A 14,779-nucleotide genomic window follows, 5' to 3' on the forward strand; every position below is an offset into this window, starting at 1 on the left:
CAATTAGTCTGGGATTTCTGGTACTGTACTATAAATCTCATTGTGAGCTACAAGGTGCCTTTTTTTCTTTTATCTGATGTGGGTGTGTGAAAATTCCATATATCAGTTTGGAACACTAGGCACGAAGAAGGTTATCTCAAGCCTTTGCATTTATAAAATCTGGGAAATCAACTGTTTTCAATGATCCTGATAAGTAATTTTTTGAAATCCTAGAGATTTGATTGTTTTCATAAAAAGCAAAGTTGCACTGCTACGTAACCATTTAAAAAAAAGTTATCACTATTACCAAACCTTGAAAATAAAAATGACATATATCAAAGGAAAACTTTTAGTTTCTCAGCAGCCCCAACTTCAGTTTCTGACACCAATAACCTTTTTGGTATTACAATTCAAGCCTTGGTCTGAAGTAATATTTAGCCCATCAAATACTGACTATAAAATATCTTAACTCTTTAACAAGTACAGTACTTTAATGATTTTTTAGTCACAAACCTTCTGGCATTCATGTGCATCTGCATTTTTCACCAACAGCACTAGTAATATAAGAGCATTTTATCCCAAACAATTTCCCTTCAGCTGTTAACTTTTTCATCCAGGTGTATAATTACTGTGGAGAATATTTCAGGGCAAATATGTATCAAACTAAATTCATTGTTCAAAAGCATACAATCCTTTCCAATATTTTCTCAAACATCCGACAGACCAAGAGACTTCAATGCGACAAAAAATGTTCTGAACATTAATACAATAGTTTTAAGCATCAGTGTATAACTGAAGAAAAGGAAAAAAAAAAAAGTTGTCTTGCTAAGTATTCATCATCTAGCATGTAATATATAAAAGTACAAATCCACTAACCAATCCAGCAATTTAGTAACACTGTGGTCCTTTAGTTCATTACCATCACTAAATTTAAAATCAGAAATTTTCAAACAAGTTATTTTAGCAAATTTCCCTGTAGGTAATGAAAACAGCAAGTGAATGAGTTTTGTATTTACCCATAAAAAATAAGATGGCTTGCATGATTTCTTGTGGGCACTTATCCTATTCATGAGCTTTAATATCAACTTTTTGTGTTGTAACAAAATAATTACCTGCCATTTACAACTAAGCATAACTGTAAATTCTAAAGCTTAAGTTCGACTTTTTTCTGACTCCCCCCAGTTCTCAACACCCAATATACTTGTACTCAGTTTAACAATGGCTGCATTATGTGTAGAAAGCACCAATTGCAATGGCAATGATTTAACCTTATATGTAAATTCAACAGTAAACCAGCTGTAAGGATAAATACCTTTCCTAACTCAAAACTGAATTACTGGGATTCAGGCAAGGTACCTACCAACCTTAATTACTGGGATTAAGACAAGGTACCTACCAATCTTAATTACTGGGATTACGATAAAGATACCTATCAATCTTAATTACTGGGATTAAGACAAGGTACCTACCAATCCTAATTACTGGGATTAAGACAAAGTGCCTACCAATCCTAATTACTGGGATTAAGGCAGGGTACCTACCAATCTTAATTACTGGGATTAAGACAAGGTACGTACAGCTCTTAATTACTGGGATTAAGACAGGGTACCTACCAATCTTAATTACTGGGATTAAGACAAGGTGCCTACCAATCTTATGTTGTATATTATGCACGATGCTATGGGGGAGATTGGGTCACTTCTTTGCCAGTTAGAAGCAGCATGCAAGGCTAGGTTAGAATAGGCAGGTCAAAGGCAGATGATGTCCCATACCAGGTAAGGACCTGGACGTCTGGTTTATTTTCAGTTAGAGAACGTAAGGTTACGACGCAGCCCTTTAAATCTTACTTAAAGACTTAGGCTAAGGCACTCTAGGTCAGGAGAAGTCATTGGAGTTCAGAGAGGAAAGCTCCACCTAAACTAGTCAGGTTAAAATGTGATTAATACTAATTTGGCCTATAAACACGACCCACATTTTATACAATTCATATTTACGGTTAAGCCTACCGTCATCCTAAAAAAACCAGTTTTCTCTACATTCCAGTACTAACTATATCTGAGGATGGAAAATACAGAATATTAAAAGTATGGTGTACAATATCAATAATAATCTAAAATGCATAAAATACAAGTTGTCGTAAAAAGTACTATATACATATTTGGTAAGTACCATGACATTAGGCTACAAAATATTCTACTAGAAATGATAAATTTTAACATCCTAGGACCTAGGCTAATTCATACATAAAATTAATGTACTGCACATAGCCTACAGCACTAGTAAAACTGAAGAACACTAAGGCAGCCCAGTTTCCTCCAGTTGCTGATTGGGGCATTTAGCTCTGCCTGTTATTTAGACTCCAGCCTTCTGCTTTATAATTTATATTTTTCATGTCTCAAAACAAAAATTTCTTCTTTAACCTTCGCAAATGTTTATGAAAATAGGACTTTGGTAGAACTGAACAATAGCTCTGCATGGAATATTGCTTTGGAAATTGATTTTTCCTTTAGTATTTTGGTTGCTTATCCAGAATTTACCATTTTTTTTTTGTTGGTCAACTGTAATTAAGAAGTTGCATTACTGGCCAACCTGGAATGCTACCATGCATGAGCATTGTTACAAGGGAGCGTTTGGTAAAAAGTAGAGTTTCCTTCATGGGGGGATGGGGGGGGGGGCTACGTAACACGGGCTGCTAGGTTAGGGTACATTAGGTTAGTATATGATAGTTCCTTTGATAACAGGTTTCCTCGGCCAATCCCTTATTAAACATAAGGCTCGCTATGAATTGTGCATGTGCGGAACCAACTATTTTACACACCCAAAACCCTGCGTTCCCAAAGGGTCCCCAACCATGTTGGGTTGATATGAGGTTAATAATAATTGACCGACAATAAACAACACCACCTCCTTCACCAACAACACTAAAAGTATAGGAAAACCCAATTTCTAAGGTAACAGTCCATGCAGAACTGTTGCTTAGAATTACCATGTTCACCCCCCAAAGAGACTGGTACGCTACTAAACACAGCGACCATTTTACAAGATTAACCTTTCAACATAGCCTAACCACCAAAACACCATTTTAAAATAATTTTTCACTTAGCCACATCGTTAAAGGTCAAGCATTTAGCCTTAAAATATGACAGGACTTGACACAAAGACTCAGTCTAAATCTTAAAATAAAGCGTCAACCTTCTACACATAACTTACGGTTTTAGTGGCCGTGTCTTATTTCAGCATTGGTGAAGACGTCAGTATTAAGGAAGAAGACCGTCCGTTTAATCAGCACCATTAAAATACGACCGTAATGAAAGCTTATTGCTGTAGTGGGGAACAGGAGGCACTCAGACACCATGGCCCGACCAACGTTCCCATAATGTTCCACCTATTTTGAACATTATTTCAAACCACTTCTAGTACATTTTATATATAACATTAAGAGATCCAGTTGAATAAAATTTTTTTACACATCTATTTTAATTATATGCTACGGCTTCCCTAGCATAATTAATCCCCTAGCCGGATATATTAACTAAAATCCCTGTCATTGTGGACAGTTGGAAGTCAGCAAAGCATAACAGAAATGGCCAAATAGACAATACAGTGAAATTTTATTAATCGATAAATATCCATAAGTTTCCAGCACTAACCAAGTTAGATTATACGATAATTCATATTCATATCTTAAATATAAGTCATCCAATCTTACTACGATCTCCCATTTTCCTTTATTTTTTTTTTGTTAGAGGTGGGGGTGGGGGGGGAAGAGCACCGCCGCTATCGACATCTATTGGCATTAAAGTAACTACGAAATAAAAGAAGTTAAAAAATAGTAACTGGGAACTTTTTTTGTTTACGTTGAAGATATGGCGATTTCATCAAAGATGTATAAAATATTAAAAAATTATATAACTTATATATCATAAAATAATACTAAATTTGCGATACGTCAAAACACAGTTATTTTATGCTAAAAAAATGGATGAAATAAATATAATTAAAAACATTAGCTTGCAACTCAAGTTTATAAGGCTTACGCAAGATCTAACTATTGTCTAAATTTTTAAATTTTATATATAAATATACTATTCAGCTATAAAATTCAGTAAAATATAAAATTAAATATAATTTTATTATATATTATTACTGATGATATTTAATCTTTGTAAAATTTACCTAAACATAAGACGTCTTTAAGGTTTTTTGCTATCACTGTTTGGTAAAATAAGCAATCCGACGAATGTAAGAAACTGACGCATTGCTAAAAGTAAAACACTAAAGCACATTTCTCAAAAAGCGTTGGACAGACAATTTACTGGCATTATATGGAACAGAAATATTTATAAATAATAATTAGCTCTAAAGCTTAGCCTTTAAAACACAGTTGGAAATAAAGGGAACTTTTCTACGGGCAACTCTTATGAAGTCGTACTGTAAAAGAAGAGGCAGACATATTTCCAAATAGTAAACAAAACTACAGAGGAGATTCAACAATACTGAAATCGTTACTTGAAAATAGTTACCTTGGAATAAATATTTATAAATAGTTCTTACTTTACTTTACATGCATAAAAGTGACCTGGGACTAAATAACTGAAGTCTTTCAGTACATTTCGATAAGTTTCGATAAGTATACTATCTGGCAACTCGTTGTAACGCAGCAAAGCTAATATTTTAACAGCATATGTGCAATATTTCTTTGTTTAACCTACAATACAAATCATTAAATATACATTGACTAATTAACTTAAGTATAGTGAGTGGAACTTATGGAAATCACTTTTAGAACTACTAGGTAAAATTTTGAGTGGCAGCTTCTAGCAATTATTTTATTTGAACGCTTTCTCATCAGCTGATCATATTCAGAAAAACACTATTGTCTATATTTCATAGATTACCATATTAAACATATTTGCTTAAATAAATGTTTATAATTATAAAATGTTCTTATATCAATAATTATTTTCTTAACAACGTAATATTTTACGAAAAAAACTAGTAATCTAAAGGGGTTTTGCTAAAAGCGTTTTGGTAACACAACAAAGCAGACGAATTGGCCGAGGAAATTTAAAATTTTACGATACAAAATCGCTTAGACAGAACACGAGATGCCATTAAATAAAACATTGAAGTGAACGGCAACAGTGTCTTAAAGTATGCATACGTACGTTCATACACATGATAAAGCAAAGTCAAGAAAAACTGGGCTTGGTCAGTGCGTTGATTGGATTTTACCAATAAGAGCCAACAAATACACAAACAACGGTTAGGATAGAGTTGGGGTGATAACCTTGCCCTCAGAACCGGGAAGCTGGCACCTTCATTGCTGCCTTAGGAAGTGCCAACTGTCCGAGACAGATTCGGACCTTACTTGGTAGTTACCCATCCAAGTACTGACCATACTCACTGCTTGAATGACCATATGTATGTATGAGCAATACTCGAAAGATGAATTAAAACACTACTTTGGCTAAGTGCGTGTGTGTGTGTAGGGTGTCCTCTTTTTGTTTCAATCGTAAAATGATTTTTTTTTCTACCCTCGGTATCAATACCATTCACAGTGAGCCCTGAGTTAATAATCATTATGTGTAATGCCCGGGATTCTAAGCAGGAAAGTGCCGTGTAATTCAACTGCATTATTATTAAATTCATTCTCCCAATCAGAGCCCAGGATACCCCTCAAGTTTCTCAAGGCCTATGGGGGAGGAGTTGGAGGTGGGCTTAGGACAAGTAACTTTATCCCCACAGGAAGGATAACACTTTCTGGAGCCACCCCTTCAGATGGAAAAAGGAATAGAAGTAAGGGTACAACCTGGACAGTGCTGTCTTGGGAAGTACCAATAAATACCGGCATTGCTTGACATTTCTTGGTAGGTTTCCATCCAAGTACTGACCAGTTTCAGCATTACTTTACTGACTACACTGATCATTTCCACGTATTTGTAAGTAATAACCGAAATGATGTGAATTATAATGCTACCTTGGCTCAATTTAATGTTTTGTTATAATGATAACTGGTTCATTGTCTACTGATTTCCTAGATTTTGACCACCAGAGCAAAATTACAGATTATTATCTTTAAATAAGATATTGCATTATTTATACATAATAATAATAATTTTATTTTCCCACTGAATGCATATGTCATTGTATTGTTATTTCTGTTTAATTCAGAAAGTTTGGTCACGTTTTAAGTGTTTCTCCTTTAGTATATATGTATATATTTACACACACACACACACACACACACATATATATATATATATATATATATATATATATATATATATATATATATATATATATATATATATATATATATATATTTGGAAACAAGGCCAAAAATAATACACCTATTCCTCACCCGTGGGATTGAACTTAGGCCTTGTGATCTTCAACACTACTGCAGCATGAACCTTTTAGTATACAGACAATTTTCGTATACTCGTTTTGCCCTTGAACGTTTAAATTTGAATTCCTGAGCTGAGAGAGAGAGAGAGAGAGAGAGAGAGAGAGAGAGAGAGAGAGAGAGAGAGAGAGAGAGAGAGAGAGAGAGAGAGAATAATATAATCAACATAAAAATTGTTATTCTGTATTACTTATCAAAACGGAATTATGGAAAAATGACACACCACACTGAATCTAACGGTTTAGACGAATCTTTAAAAAAAATGTAAATCTTAATTACGTTGATAAATACAATACTCAATGCAAGAAGGAATTTTACGTAAAAAACAAAAAACTTGAACGCCAAAAAAATGCAAGAGAATAACTTGCCTTCTGTCCCAGTTTGAGGACGAGACCGAGTACGTCAATTCACTAACACTTCGACTTAGTAACTGAGAAGTCGTTGACTCGAGCGCATGAGGTTGGCCTCGCAAGAATTAGAATACGTTTTCTTTAATCATAAATTTTATGATTTAAAGAAAACGTTACTTCGAATTATTTAACAGTAACTCTAACATTTTAGACTGATGTTTCTTACGGCGCAAATTACCATTTTTGGGCAGGTGTTCATCACCAGTTACCGTTATAAACTGCTAATTTCTTACTTATATATTATCAGTACAGCATAAAACGTGTCATAATTCATATTGTTGGTACCTATTGGTAGAGATTGCTGTAATTAGACAGTTATTGTATCAAATACTGCTGTTTTTTTTTTGTAACTGAATATTACACATATCTGAAAGGAGGCGCATATTTACAGTTCTGACAAGTTGCCAACAAAGCTACGTATTACAAGAATACTTTTGTTAAAGAATAATATGAATGGTAATTGAAACGTGCCTAAACACAGCACACACCTGTCTATTGCTATGCATTTAGAGAGAGATATATATGTCTTTTCGTAAGAAATTACTCTCACACACTTATCACCATTTAATGGTTTAAGAATGAAACATTTGGGTCAACAACTACTTAAGAACGTATTTAATAAATGCAAATAAATCTTCTTAAACAGACATTTGAGTCCATGGCCAAATTAATCTTGATTTTTAAATGAGTGGCTGAAGACTAAATTTGTTGCTTAAGAGCATAGTATTGTTCTCTCTTTCGAACGTTGTCATAAAAGGGCTTTATAAAGACCTGAAGAGATGTTCTTAATAATAATAATAATAATAATAATAATAATAATAATAATAATAATAATAATAATAATAATAATAATAATAGCTGATTTTCTTATCCAGAATGGCCAAATTTCATATGTACCTAGTTTACAATGATATAATTATCCTATAAAGCAAGGTTCTACTTAACAGAATTGACTGTACTGTATATATAGGGAGAATGCAATGAGAAAGAAAAGTACACCAACCAACGAACATACAACATCGTTGTGGTCAGCTGACAGGTCAACATAGTACAACAAAAATCATTAAACAGAAAATGCCTTGACCGTTGATCGTATCAGAATAAACATTACACCAATATTCAGCACTAACAATGTTAGATTTGACATAAAAAAAAAACTTCAAAATCTTCTCAGAGTGCGTTTGTTGAAACAGACGAATTTCTAGAGGGGAAACAACACTAAATGGAAAACTCTTTACATTTGGAGGTTTCACTTTTTAAAACTATTAAGTTTATATATTATCAAAATAAAAATTTATAGCTATAACATAGGTCTATTATTTATCCAATCTACTTTGTATTTTCATGATTAGGTATTTACCTTTAGGCTTGTTATCCTTTAAAAAATTCTGGACACTGACGCTATAGACATCTGTTGGCAATTATAATAACTAAAAATAAATAAAACAGAAAGGGAGTAACTGACAACTTTTTTGTTTACACTGAAGATGTAGCTTCGATTTCACATAAGGTGTACCAGATTTTATTGTAGAAACATAATTGAAGAATTATGAATTAAACTCTCATTCGTTTGCAGTCAAAAGGTAATTCGTTCTTTTTGCGAAAATGGTTGAAATAAATCTAAATTAAAAATATTTATTAGCAACTATTGTATTTCAGGCTGAAACCAAAAAATAGCTATTGTCTAAACTTTTGAATGATAAAATATATAATTATTTTTTGTTAATTAACTTAATAAGATATAATAATTAAAGATATCATTACTATTTCTTGTACCAATAAGCATTATTAAAGACATAATCTATTAAAAAATTCGGAATGTTAAAGATGTTTTGCTAAGGCTATCTGGTAAAACATAAAGTCATGCTCATTTGAGAAACCGACAGAAAGATAAAGTAAAACACAACATAACGTTTAAAAATTCGTTAAATATACATCACAATAACAATAGATTGGGTCAGAATAAATATTAATAAGTCATAAACTCTGAAAAAATTAGATTTAACTAAAAGAAATTAGACATTCTACTGAGCTTTGGTCAAAGTCGTCTTGTAAAGCAAGATCGAGACATATTCCGAGAGGGGAAACGGACCTAAAGAATAAAAAGTAATAATAAAACCATCACATAAAAAATGAAGCAGCTTTAGATTGAAGGAAGGGTGTAATATCTTTAGAAATATTTCATTAATCTTTTAAGCATATAAGTGAATCATATAATTTATGACCTCCATGTAAAATAATGATAAACATAAAAGGGCAAGACATTGCATTTAATTCATATATTGTCTATGATTTTAATGATATATGAGTAATATATCTCTGTTCAATGTGCAATATTGATCACGAGATAAATAATAATTTATTAGCCATAAAAACCAGCTGGTAGAAGTTACGAAAACTGCTTAGAGATTTATTATAAAAATAATAAACTGGCAACTTTGAAAACTACATAACTTCAACTCTTTTGATTTAAGAGAATGTTTAGCTTAAAACGTTCAAGGTAAGGTGGGTTAAAGCTAATATACATACGGTATCGATATTTCAGTGAAAAAGGTACTTTTATACCATTTCAATCGTTTTACCTCATTTCCATACTTTTATTTTAGGTCTGTTTCCCTCTAAAAAGTTCGTCTGCTCTTTCTTGTTAGGTGTCATTTTCTCGAAAGTACTTTTGTCTTTACTCTCCCAAAAATTTAATAAAAAATATAAATTTGAATAAATGAAATATGGTTAGTTAAATAGTACTATATCTAGTAATTTTATTGCCAATAACACCGTATTTTACTTAAAAATAAATAATCTTTGAGGATTTCTGCCAAAGACATTTTGGTAACTTGAACCAAGCAGACGATTTACAGACGATAAAGAAGAGATGAGAGCTTTAAATGAACCAAAGCTGTTTTTTTAATTAATATACAATTCATATGCAGAAACGTACACAAACATGATCAAAAGAGTTAAGCTACTACACTGAGTCTAGTTGGTAGCTGAATGGGAGGCTTACAAGAGGTATCAGAATATTTGAGGAGGGGTAAGGGGCCGTGGGGCTAGCAACGTCATTCCAAGGGCTTAGCTGAGAACCTGAAGGCTAAAACCTTCTGCAGCAGTCTCCTTCAAAGGGTAAAACAGCGCAGTTGTAAGGGTACACCCCTGAAATTGCTGTCTTTGAAAACCATCAGTGGTTTCTGGCACAGTGCTTGGCATTGCTTGGTAGTGCCACACCCAAGTAATGGCTAGGTTGGACGCTGCTTAATTGATTACGTTAATCATATGTTTGCATGTAGTAAATGGTTAAATGCAGGGCTTAGAATCTCAAAGCAAACACTTTGCTCTACATTTTCCAGAGAACAATTTAGCACATATGTACGAGTCTCACAAGATGAAAACAATCACAAGTTATCAAAGAGTTTAGTTAATGAAGACAAACAGGAATGGAAATTGGAACGCCCCTAAACACTTCTCAATATCCAAAAGGAATCATTGTAACCTGACGAGAAAGACGTGAGATGTAAGACTGACAGCGATTGGCTGATGACTCATCCACACTCATATTGTTCAAGAGCCTTTGCAATAGCTGTCTGTGAGGCAGGTGACATTTATTCAAACTGTAGAGTACAAAAGGTTTAGGATGTTGGGATGGTTGAATGTCTATTACTGATCTCAACTGTCATTCTGAAGTTTTCAAGGTGGTGAATTAGATGTGAAAGGGTTGGGGTGGGGGCTTGGGTTATAACCCCTCCCCAACCCAAATTGTTTTGCTGTGATTTTGTAGTCCACGTAGAATTTAATATTTCAATGAATATTGATGGTGCACTTATCAGTATTTGATGGTTTAGAGCTAAAAAAAATTACGATCAACGAATAATTAAAAATGCTAATAAGTCTACTTTCTCAGACTTTTAAGTCCACGGTCAAATTAAAATTAGCTTTTAATAAGAAATGGCTAAAGTCTAAATATGTTGCTTCAAAACATGCAAGAGGTTCATTAATTTTTAAGGAAAGTTTAAAAGGCAATTGATTAAGTAGATCTTTGCAATTTTAAATGATTTTCGAAGACAAGAGTCTATTGTTTGTGTGTATTTAGAAAACTACACAGAAATGGAACATTTCAGCAATTTAAGAAGCAAAATAACAATTCAAATGTTGATTAAAAAGTTATTGTTTTGTTGTTGATCAGTCTATGCAATGGGAAATTTGAGTACATAGTTGACCTAAGATTTAATCTGCTTAAATCACCAAAATCTAGATACAACAGAAGAATGAATGGGACAGGGGATGCAGTCCCTATCTTTAGGGGTGGCGGATGGGGTGGGGTGGGAAGGAGGAAAGATTAACCGCCCCTTAGGGCAAATGGATACCTTGATTTTTCTTTCAACCTTTGCCATGACAAGGTCTTATAAAGACCTGAAGAGACGTCTTAATAATAATAATAATAATAATAATAATAATAATAATAATAATAATAATAATAATAATAATAATGATTTGAGAGAGAGAGAGAGAGAGAGAGAGAGAGAGAGAGAGAGAGAGAGAGAGAGAGAGAGAGAGAGAGAGAGAGAGAGAGAGAGAGAGAAAATTAATTGCCACGTCAAAATGAATTACAGAGCAAATTCAATGTCATGTTACTCACGCACACACACCAGCTGACCCACTTTGTAGATACATTAAAATGATTTCACCCCTTTATCTTCACTATCATGTGGTTGAGAGAATCAATATACATATTTGTTATCCAGCGTTACAATCAAACAGCACCATGACAAAGTTACACCCACACTTAAGCTAACGGTTTGGATGAATCTTAAAAGAAAATTTTTCTGTAGGTGTTTAGTACATACAATAGATACATATAGTATTTAATACAACATTGGATTCTACATAAAAAAAATGAATGCCAAAAAGCACAGGTAAGAATAACTTGCCTTCTGTCCCTGCATAAGGTTGAGACCGTCAACATTCTATCACTAACACTTCGTCATAGTAACTGAAGACATTGATTCAAGGTCCGACGGGATAGTGCTGTTTAGCCCAGCAGGAATTGGAGCCGTTTTCTTTAATAATAAATTTGATGATTTAAAGAAAACGGTATCATACAATCTTTAGCAGTAACTCTATAATTTAAGATGGATGTTTCTTACGGCGAATCTGACCATTTTTGGGTAGGTTTTTATCACCATAAACCGCTATAAATTCTTAATTATTGAATTAGATATTATTTATTACGGGTTTAACAGTATCAAAATTCAAGGGTTGGTGCTTATCGACGAGATTACCGTAAGCAGACAATTATTTTATTAAATATTGTTCTAATTTTTTCAATCTAAACATTACACATTTCTGGAACGAAGCACAAATTTACGAGTCTCACACGTTACCAATAAAGCCATATACTACGAAAATTATTTTGTTATTGAGACGAGCACGAATGGTAATTGAAACGCACTTAAACACAACTCACACCGTCAATCAACTGTTTTGCATTTACTGTGAGACTATCACCTTGACGTAAGAAATTACTTTTTTCAAGCAGTGTGTGGGATTTCTCATATTTTGTTATGTATTAGTAAGAATGAATAAAAATTTTTTTAGATTTTTTAACCACCATGGAAGCTTAAATGTGAGAATAGCCTCTTTCTACTGACCAGCAAAAAGAATGGATAAACTAATTGTATTCAGTAACCTAAAGATAAAAACATAAAATATAAAGAATGACATTGATTGGCTGATGACTGATAATGTTGCAGACTTCATCCACACGAAATTTGTTCGAGAGTCTTTGCTTAAATAGTCTGGGAGCCAGGTGACATTTAATCAGACTATAGAGCCCAAAAGCATTGGGACGTGGAGATGGTATTGCTGACCTCAAAACTGTTGTTCTGAAGTTTTAAAGGTGGTGCATTGAATGGAAAGTGGAAGTGGGGTTGGGTGCTGTGTAAAATCCTCCCCACCCCAAAAAACTGTTTTGACTTTGTAGTCCAAGTAGAATTTAATATTTCAGTGAATGGTGATGATGCACTTATTACCATTTGAAGGTTTAAGAATGAACAATTTCGATCAATGACGACTTGAGGACGTAACTGATTAATGCTAACTGGTCTACTTAATTAGACGTCTGAGTCCATAGTCAACTTAAATCTCAACTTTTATTGTGAAGTGGCCAAAGTCTAAATATGTTGCTTAATAACATACATGTAGCACCTTCCTAGTTTAAAAAGAGTTCAAAAGATAATTAATTCAGTGGATCTATCTAATTCCAAGTGATTTTTAAAGACAAGAGTCTGAATTTTTTGTTTGCTTGGAAAAGGGAGCACTGGCAAATATGAAACAGTTCAGTTGCCCAGAAAGCAAAACATTTCTTCAAAAGTTAATATGAGAAGTCATTATTGTTTCAATTGGTCTATGCAATTAGACATTTGAGCTCATAGTTAACTCAAGACTTGCTCTTTTACTCAGAGTACTGAGAAACTATAGAGATACAACTGAAGAACACGCTCTATAGTTCCTTCTCTGGCCAAGAAAAAGTCAGGGATCATTTTGTACTCAAGTTTGTCATACAATGATTTCATCTGAATGGGAATAAATGATGTTTAAAATCTGCCACTCTGGAGTAAAATCTACCACATAAAGCCATATTTTCAAATGACATTTTTATGATCACCTAAATCTTGAAGTACTTGTCATTATCCTTCAGGTAATCCAGGTGATACAAATAGCACCGTCTCAACTTTTGTAACAGCCAAAATTATTGTGCTATGCTCGAGATAATTTATAATGCCCACAGGAGATTCTGTGGGTTAATAGCATTTTACAATAATACTAATAATTCTAATAAATTATTATTATTATCTATTTCTCACTATCACGTACTGTAGCAGAAGTAATTACATTTTACAATGAATTATTTTCGTCCTTTCGTCATTTCCCGATCATACGCGAAAGGGGAGCTGAAAAAATACAACAAAAAAGATATTCATTAGTAAGATGAACATAAGTATATGAAATGCCAAAAGCAGAAAGCAAAGCGAAAAGCAGAGAACGGTGTATTGACCCACAGAGAGAGAGAGAGAGAGAGAGAGAGAGAGAGAGAGAGAGAGAGAGAGAGAGAGAGAGAGAAAACAAGTCCGAATATTTCTGGAATGGAACGCTAATCTGAGAAACGGGTCGATGGATCCTACGTCCTAAGGGTTGGAGTGTTTGTCAATAGTCATGGCCAGAGGCTCTTTTTTTCTTTCCCTTTCTGTTTTCTGTTCAGAAACAACAACAAGTCGACTGAGAGACTTGAGGATGAAGTATTGTTACTATCATGATTATCATTATTAGTGTTCCACTACTGAGCAACTGTTTGGTCGCAGTCGGTTATTTTTATAACTTCTTACCCCCTGTATCTTAATTTTGTTTATTGTATTGTTTGTTCGTTGTTTATCTCTGTATATGGGACTGAACTGAAATAAATGGTTTCATTATTATTATTATTAATTAATTAAATGAAAGGACAAAGGCACTTGTGATAAAGTAAGGGAGAAGGACGATTCAAGAAGAATTTAAAGAGGTTTCAAATAATGCATGACAAAGGTAGCATAGATGGGTGGACCATTCTCTCTCTCTCTCTCTCTCTCTCTCTCTCTCTCTCTCTCTCTCTCTCTCTCTCTCTCTCTCTCATGCAAACTATCAGAGATGAGTAGTCGCACAAAATACATTCTTTCCCACAGCGCTTCTTTCTACACCTCACAAATCTGAACCATATAAAAAAAATCTCCACACTAATCCGTTTATCTAAACACGTCTTGCTAAACCTGGTTGCCTGAAAACTGGAAAAGTCACCTTCACTCTCTCCTTCGTACCCCAGTGCATCTAACTATTATTGCTGTGTACAGTCAATCAATCAATTTTACGTAGTGTGTTAGTGACCTACCTTCTGCGCCTTCATCTCCCTGTCTGACGGGCCGGAAGATATTATTTATCCCTCTGTACACGAGTCACT

General features: G+C 33.7%; 1 long non-coding RNA gene across 2 annotated transcripts in view; it reads right to left on the reverse strand.

The window, feature by feature from the left end:
• Positions 1-14,779, reverse strand: part of LOC136831557 (uncharacterized) — a 31,569-nt gene extending 16,790 nt beyond the window's left edge. The window contains exon 1 of one of the 2 annotated variants that reach the window (XR_010850926.1): positions 14,711-14,779. This is a non-coding gene — a long non-coding RNA (uncharacterized lncRNA). Of the gene's footprint in view, positions 1-3,189; positions 3,441-14,710 lie in introns of those variants that run through there. The other variant, XR_010850925.1, reaches the window with a different exon arrangement.

Source organism: Macrobrachium rosenbergii, chromosome 48 (assembly GCF_040412425.1).
Source record: "Macrobrachium rosenbergii isolate ZJJX-2024 chromosome 48, ASM4041242v1, whole genome shotgun sequence".
In the NCBI taxonomy this organism is placed as follows: domain Eukaryota; kingdom Metazoa; phylum Arthropoda; class Malacostraca; order Decapoda; family Palaemonidae; genus Macrobrachium; species Macrobrachium rosenbergii.